Genomic DNA, 7,571 nt, shown 5'->3' with positions numbered 1-7,571 from the left:
CGTCCCAGAGTTGTAAAGGTCATTTTTTTAATGCAAAAAAAATATATTAAGACTTGTTATTTAATCAGCAGCTGATTATCTGCTCCGAATTAATTTGTTCGTTTATTGAACTGTATTCCTCCGAATACTACAAAGCGGTCTGGAGTTGTGTGGGAAGTTCCCGCTTCAGAGTCAACAGTCTGGGCCACTCCTGGGGAGTCCTCTGTGGTGGGGTACCAAATGTGCTCTGCTGCAGTAGTGAGTGAGGGGCAAGCAGAGACTGCCTCGCTTTTATTAGTGCGGTGGCCTCTTTGGGACATGTGTAATAAATATATATTTGCAGTTACAATGTGTATCCCTGTGCTTTCAAAGCGGCATTGCTCATTTAATGTGCCCTACATTTCAAAACAATAAGAGACAAAACCTGTTTTTTATGTACTAATTTGTTCTGTTTGCAACCAACCCCGAAATAGTTGGGGGAAGGAAGCAAGGATGTAGAACTTCCATGGGGAGCAGTGTGGCTGGGCTGGAGACTGGTGTGTGATTTCTAGGGCTTCATGGGAAAGTTGCATTCTCAGGGGACAGCACACAAAGAACAGCTGAGGAAAAGTTGCATTCTGGCCCAGAAGCATGCAAATGGGGTGCATTCTTCGGTTTTCTCATGACGGATTGCCCCCACCACTGAGCCAAGGCAGCAGTGTTAATGAGGCTAACTCAACAAGGAGCAGCATCATTCCAGGGGCTACCAAAGGGGACCCAGAGTGTGGACCAGGGGAGATGGAGGGGGAGGAAGGGGTGGGAAAAGGGGGATTGAAGAGGGGGAGGGGGCAGTTTGATGTTATTTATTAAGGCTAAGCCAGCAAGAAACCAAAGCTCTTCGAAGGTAGAAGGCCAAGATGAACAGAACAAGGATTGAGATTTAAAATCTGAAAAAGAAATAGTAGAAGAATGACATGAAGAAAAAAATATTATCTTTTAAGTTAGAAACGAAACTCGCGGTGGAAACGCAATAGTTTTCAGACAGAGCGTAGCTGCGGCTTCCACGGCCTTTCTCAGACTACACTGGAAAAGTAAGGGAGCTGGCCTGGCTGGGGTGGGAGAATCATCCATACCAGAAAGAAAAGCACCGTGTTTTAAACCTGAACTTTGTTTAGTGGTTATATATTTTGTATTTAGATATTTCCAAAATCTATATTGACTTGTAACTCATGTACCAGGAAAGAGAAACAGCTTACCTGTCATTCTGGTTACATATTTGAAAATTTTACATCGTCATCTCATTTGTGTAAACATATTTACACAAAGTTAATGTTAGAAAAAATATTTTTTAACATTAAAAATGGCTTCTGAGGAGAATTCTCTTCCTGAGCTACCAAAAACATACATATCACTCAGAAACCATAAATATGTAAGAGAGCTTGCCATTCTTCCTCTACTCTGGGCTTCTATGGACACGTGTGTCTTATAAAATTCAAATCTGTAGCTGCTTTTGGGTGCTTACTGTATTTAGTGCATTTTAGACTATTTTTATAAATAAGCTTAAAATATATGTAACGCTCAAGTCCCAGCCTTTCGAAGGGTGTTGTTTCTGCTTCATCCTAAAACCCATGGCAAATAGTCTGGGACCTATGTGCTTTTCCTCCAAAACTTACTGAGAGCTGGTTCAATTAGAGATGTAGTTAATGAGGCTCCGTTGTTCTCGGTTCTTTCTTTTACGAGCACGCAGACAGCCAGCGCCATCCTCTGCCCGCGCTCCTTGAGAGCTGAGCTTGTTTGACTCAGTAAATAAACTACATGTGGAAACAAAATAAAATTATCAAGCATTTATATTCTTTAACTCATGAAGCACTGAGCTTCAGCACGTAAAGGTGGCCTTTTACTCTGTTCTACCCCATTTCAACCAACAGGAGTGGCAAGATTCAGAATTAAAACTGGAAAGAAAAAAAAAAGAAATCCTAACTCACTCTATTGTGTTTTCCAGTTCATATGGTACAGTTGCCAAGACCACCCAGAGTTTGGACAGCCTACTAGCCTACTAGAAGACTGGGTCGGCTTCTGTACCTAATGACAACTCCACATTTAAGAATGAAGTGTCTGCATTCACCATGCTATGGTGATAAAGCAGGCTGCTAGCATCAATTCAAAGACCGCCTTAGCATTCATTTGAGTGGCTCACTTCTAGTCAAGAACAGAACTTATTGAAGCTGGCTTAAAGTCTGAATGTTGTAGATAAACATTAAAACTGATTATACTAAAGCATCTGTTAACAAATATTTAGACGACTTTAAATTGTATATCAATGGACAACCAAAAGTACGCGTCTTACATCAAACAATAACATTGAACAGAATCATTACAAGTAGTGTTATTAATTAATTTTTTATGACTGTCCATCACAGAGAGCCATGAGTGTCCCAAGAAAGGAGAAAGAGCACGTGTGAGCACAAGACACACGCCAGGCAGTCAGAACATCTGCTTGATCTCCTGTGGCCTTTCCTCACAGAGGTATCTCTTTGGATTCTTCTGTTTCATTTAATAACTCGTTCTTCAATGTGACTATGTTCATCTCAGTGTAAAAGGGATTTCAGTTACTAAGCACTGCAATTAAATTACAGTGTGAAACTAATAGTCCAGGAAGATAGACCTCCATCCGTCCACCTTACCTACAGGCTGTATTCTACTAGTCCTGCTAGATCCACATAGTGCCAAACTTTTTATTTACCGTTTCCCACATAAACACCAACCTCTTATCAGCTTGGCTCAGAAACAGGTGGCAATAATAATTAAAAAAAATAGATGGACTACTCAAAACAATATAGTACTCTGAAACTGATTTGAAGTTATGAATGAATAATTTCTGGATCTTTGCATTTTGTGTTTGCCTACTTCAGTAGACCACAGGCAAGCAGAACCATGGTTTCCAGACACTGGATCGCCTGGGCTAGGCTCCCTTTCATGATGGGGGACTCCATCCTGAAGCCCTGATATAGACTTACACTGTGGCTTCAGACAAGAAAGTTGCTAGTCGGCTTGGGTTCTTGGCTTCCTGATGGGTAAGATGAGAGCAGCGGATGAAGAGTCTGAACCCCTGTAACCATTAGAACAGTAGGGTGGCACGGGAATTCTGCTAACTAAATCTGTTTTCCCAATAGACCAGAAGAGCTACTAAAGATTCACATAGCTAAACCCTGGATTTTTAAAAATAGGTCTGCTGTGCAAGCTGCCTCCAAACGTGAAGTGTAACAATAGGAGCTGCTTAATGATATCAAATATATGCAAAAAACACATTGCCTTGCTTGTATTTCCTTTTGGTTTTGCCTGCTCAGGAAAAGCAAGTTTCACTTAAAGTAATTAGTCATAAATCTTAATTAAGCAAGCATCTTCCTTGAAATACAATTCCAAGAGAAAGTTGAAGAAACAAAGAAAAAAAACCTTTCAAATAAGTTTTTAATTATTTTTTTAAAAAACGCTTTAATAAGTTCTTTTAAAATTATTTTTTATTGATTGTTTGGGAATCCCATCATGCACCCTGATTGTGCTCACTTCCCCGTCTTCTGAGGTCTGCCTCCCTCCCCCTCAAAAACAAGTCAATTTTGAGTCGTCCATATATTCTCCGGAGCATGGTCAGATTCCTAGTGACCAGTCCCCTAAGGGATCATGAGTCTTTTTCCACCTGCATCCACGCCAGACGTCATCAGATGAGGAGAGCCATGCGATGGTGGGAATGGGGCGGTACCTGCTCTCCCATGCCATCGCCAGCACTGCAGTACCGTGGGCCTTTCGAGTGATGGGGCCAGCTCTACTATACCCTGGTACCCTGGGACACTAACATGGCTTCAGGCAGCAGCCTCAGCCGCTGGCATCTGCATGGCCTTTGGTGGTAATACGGGCTGCAGACACCAACAGTATCAGGAGCACTGACCCACTCCCGGCCCTCAGTGGCTGCACGGACATGGTCTCGGGTGGATACACATGCCACCGACATCAGCATGGCTCCCCAACGCAGCAAAGCCTGAAGACATCACTAAGGCACTGACCAGAGGCACAGACTGCATGAGTCCACATGCATCTCAGGCTTCATCACAATCTGGAGCAGTACCATGGACCACAGACACCAACACGGCCTCTGGTAGTGTCGAGGACCACAGTGGTCCTTCGTGGAGGTAAACCCAAAAAGGAAACCTTTCCTCACCTAGGACCTTGGTCTTTGCCCAGAGCCAGGGATTCCACTGCCAGGTGGCAGGTTCAGGGGCTGAGTCTGCACCTGCATAAACTCCAGGCTGTTGTACACCACTCGGCCTACCCTTCTGGACAATGACACCTGTCACGGCCATTAAGTTGCCAGTGTCGGATCTCTCCCTAGCGCATGAACTGCATCTGTTTTTTGATCTTTCTCATCTCTCCAGCACATATATGTTTGTTGTAGTGGCACACCCAATCCCTGGGGCACCTGTCACCTGCCTGAAGAGATTTTAATGAGTTTTATTTGTTGTTGCTTCCATTTAAAATGCCTATTATTTATTGATTTATTTTTACAGTTCATCACTAGTCGTGATATCTTGTTTGTGCTTTAGCAAATAAAACTTGCCTGAAGATAAGAGTATGGAGTTAGCCCCAAGTTAGCCATAGAAGTTAAACAGCGGTGGCACACACCTTTAATCCCAGCACTCGAGAGGCGGAGGCAGACAGATCTCTGTGAGTTCAAGGCAAAACCCTGAGCTACACAAGATAGATTCAGTCTAAGAGAGAAACACAGTCAGGCAAGTGGTGACTCACACCTTTAATCCCAGCACTAGGGAGGTGGAGACAGACAGGGATATGGCTGGACGGAAAGAGGAATCTAAGACAGGGAGAAGGGACACGATGACCCAGGAGCTCACGGCATCCAGTCTGAGGACTTGGAAGACACAGGACACCCCATTCGGTCCGAGGATTCAGTAGAGGTAGAAATAGTGGCTGTCTGCTCTGCTTTTCTGATCTTCAGGCAAGCTTAAAACACACACAAAATATCACCACAATCACTAGACTCGCTCTCAAAACATCTCTTCCTTAATTTTAGAAATCTGGTTTCCTTCGCGATCTTCTGTTTCCACCATCTGGCTATGGCCTTGTTTGTCCTTTGTAGGTCTTAGTCAGTGCTCTTGGCTTAAAAAATACAAACTTCCCAGAGTTTGGAGGACAGTATTAAATGAAGAAATTCAGATCAAGTGCTCTACACTGTGCTTGCCCAGCAAGGCTGATTCATGAATGTCACTTCTCGTTAATACCATCGCCATACCTGATGGTGGAAATGGCTACTCCCTTTAACATAGAAAGCTAATTGTCAAGGTAAGATAAATACACAAAAATAGAACACATTTTAATAGGGACATAACCAAGACCCCTTAGCTTATTGTTGTTCAACTGTATTTCAAAAACTTCTATCTTTAGAGCCAGGAGAGAAAGGTCAGTGGGTAAAAACAGTTGCTAGACAAGGATGAGAATCTGAGTTTGAACCCCAGCAAGAGAGCATGCCTGTAACCCCAGCACTGGGACTGGAGACAGGCAGGTCTCTGAAGCTCACAGCCTAGCCCAAATGGTAAGCTTCCAGTTCAATGACTGACTCTATCTCCTGGGAAGAATTCAGGTAAAGAAAGACATTTGATATCTGCCTGTAGTCCCCATATGTGCCTGCAGGGGTATGCACACCTGTACACTCATACACAACACACACATATACACCACACTATAGTTTTTGATGAAAAACAAAAAGGATTCCTTATTTCTTGACCCTTCCTCAGCATGCTCTCTCTGCCAAGCCTCCTTCATGGTACCCAGGTTAATGAACTATCTTTCTGGGAGAATCCGGGAAGGTGATGGTCACTCACATACTCAGAATTAGGCCCTAGTGGCTATTATGAGCTTGGTACCTTTACTGGCTAGCCACACATCTCCTCACTTCACATACTCTCAGCCTTAGTCTTGCTTCCTCTCATGTCTGGGGCATCTACAACCCCATTTCCAGATGCACTTATTCTACCCAATGTCATTTCTTTTCCCTGGTCATAAAACCCTATGTGTGCTTTTCTGGGCACTCAACAAGTTGAATAAATCCCTTCAAGGTCTTTCTTTACATCTGCAACCCTGCCAATGCCCATCATCATGTTATCTCTATCTACTAAGCTACCTCCACCCACCGTGCTACCCCCACCCACCATGCTACCCCACCCACCATGCTACCCCCATCTACTATGCTACCCCCACCCACCATGCAATCTCCACTAACCATTCTCCAACCACTCTGAACCACTTAAATTCTCAAAACTCACCACACTTACCTTCTGGTGGTCTTTGAGGATTTTTTTCCCCCTGAAACATTCTTTCTCTCTGCTAGAACCCCCATTTCACACTTCACTTAACTAGTTTCTATTTGGCCCCAGGTTGTCAGTTTTCCCAACCACAGAGTCGACTAGAGAATCACACCTATGCTATGCTATTTTGATCCTTATCCTTGTCAGAGCTTTTATCAAACACCACTACAGCTGGCTATGCCCCTTCTCCTAGCCCCTTACACAGAGCCTTTCACATGGGAAGCCCTCAGTGAGGCTTGCTAAACAATATCAGCATATTAGAAAATAAGGTTAGATCAACTTCGATGGCCAGTGAAAAAAAGCATAATGATTGTAATTTATAACAAACTGCATCAACTTTAGAAACTGCCATTAACCATCTAATGCATACACAAACAGAAACCTAGGGAAGCATAGCAACCTTCCCTCAGAGCCCTGCAGTGAAAGTGAAGTTGAATGTGCAAGACTTTGATAACTTAAGTGGTACAGTGTGACTGGAGGATGGTGGTTGGGTTTGGGGCAGGGTGGTGGTGGGGGCAAGATGGTGGTGGTGGTGGCAGGGTGGGGCAGGGTGGTGGGTGGGGACAAGATGGTGGTGGAGGTGGCAGGGTGGGGCAGGGTGGTGGGTGGTGGCAGGGTGGGGCAGGGTGGTGCATGGGGGCAAGATGGTGGTGGTGGTGGCAGGGTGGGGCAGGGTGGTGTCAGGGGCTGGACTGAGGCAGATAAAATCTTGGGTGGAGGGTGGAGGTGAGTTGAGCTGTCTTCTCCATTACGGTCTGACTCATGGGGATGAGCTAAGGAGTCTTCTTCTTGTTCAACTCTAGTCTGATTTCACCCTCTGTTTTCTACTGTCAGAGCCTCGTGCATGCCATGGAAACTCACATGCACTTCAGCACTGATGACACTTTCTTAAAGGCACCCCGTGCCCTATTGTTGACATTAGCACACGTTCTCTGAATGCTTCATCCTCTACCATTTTTTGTTCCCATCATTGCTGTGTAGATCTTGGAACTCATTTTCTTTTTCTTTCTTTCTTTCTTTTTTTTGTTAACATTTGAACTTTGCCTCTACTATTCGACTCTTATTCTCTAGACCAGAATAAGCAGTGGTTCCATTCATTTGCTAGAAGTATTTATTTTCTGTGTCCCGCCAGACAGCTGACATAGCCATTCTAGAACCATGTCCACAATAGACTTTGGACCATCCATACCCTAAGCAGCACCATGCATCAGTGGGATTAATGCAGGTGAGGAGCCAGCAGCA

The sequence above is a fragment of the Myodes glareolus genome, chromosome 20, assembly GCF_982192425.1.
Source record: "Myodes glareolus chromosome 20, mMyoGla1.1, whole genome shotgun sequence".
In the NCBI taxonomy this organism is placed as follows: Eukaryota; Metazoa; Chordata; class Mammalia; order Rodentia; family Cricetidae; genus Myodes; species Myodes glareolus.
This window is presented reverse-complemented; position numbering follows the sequence as displayed.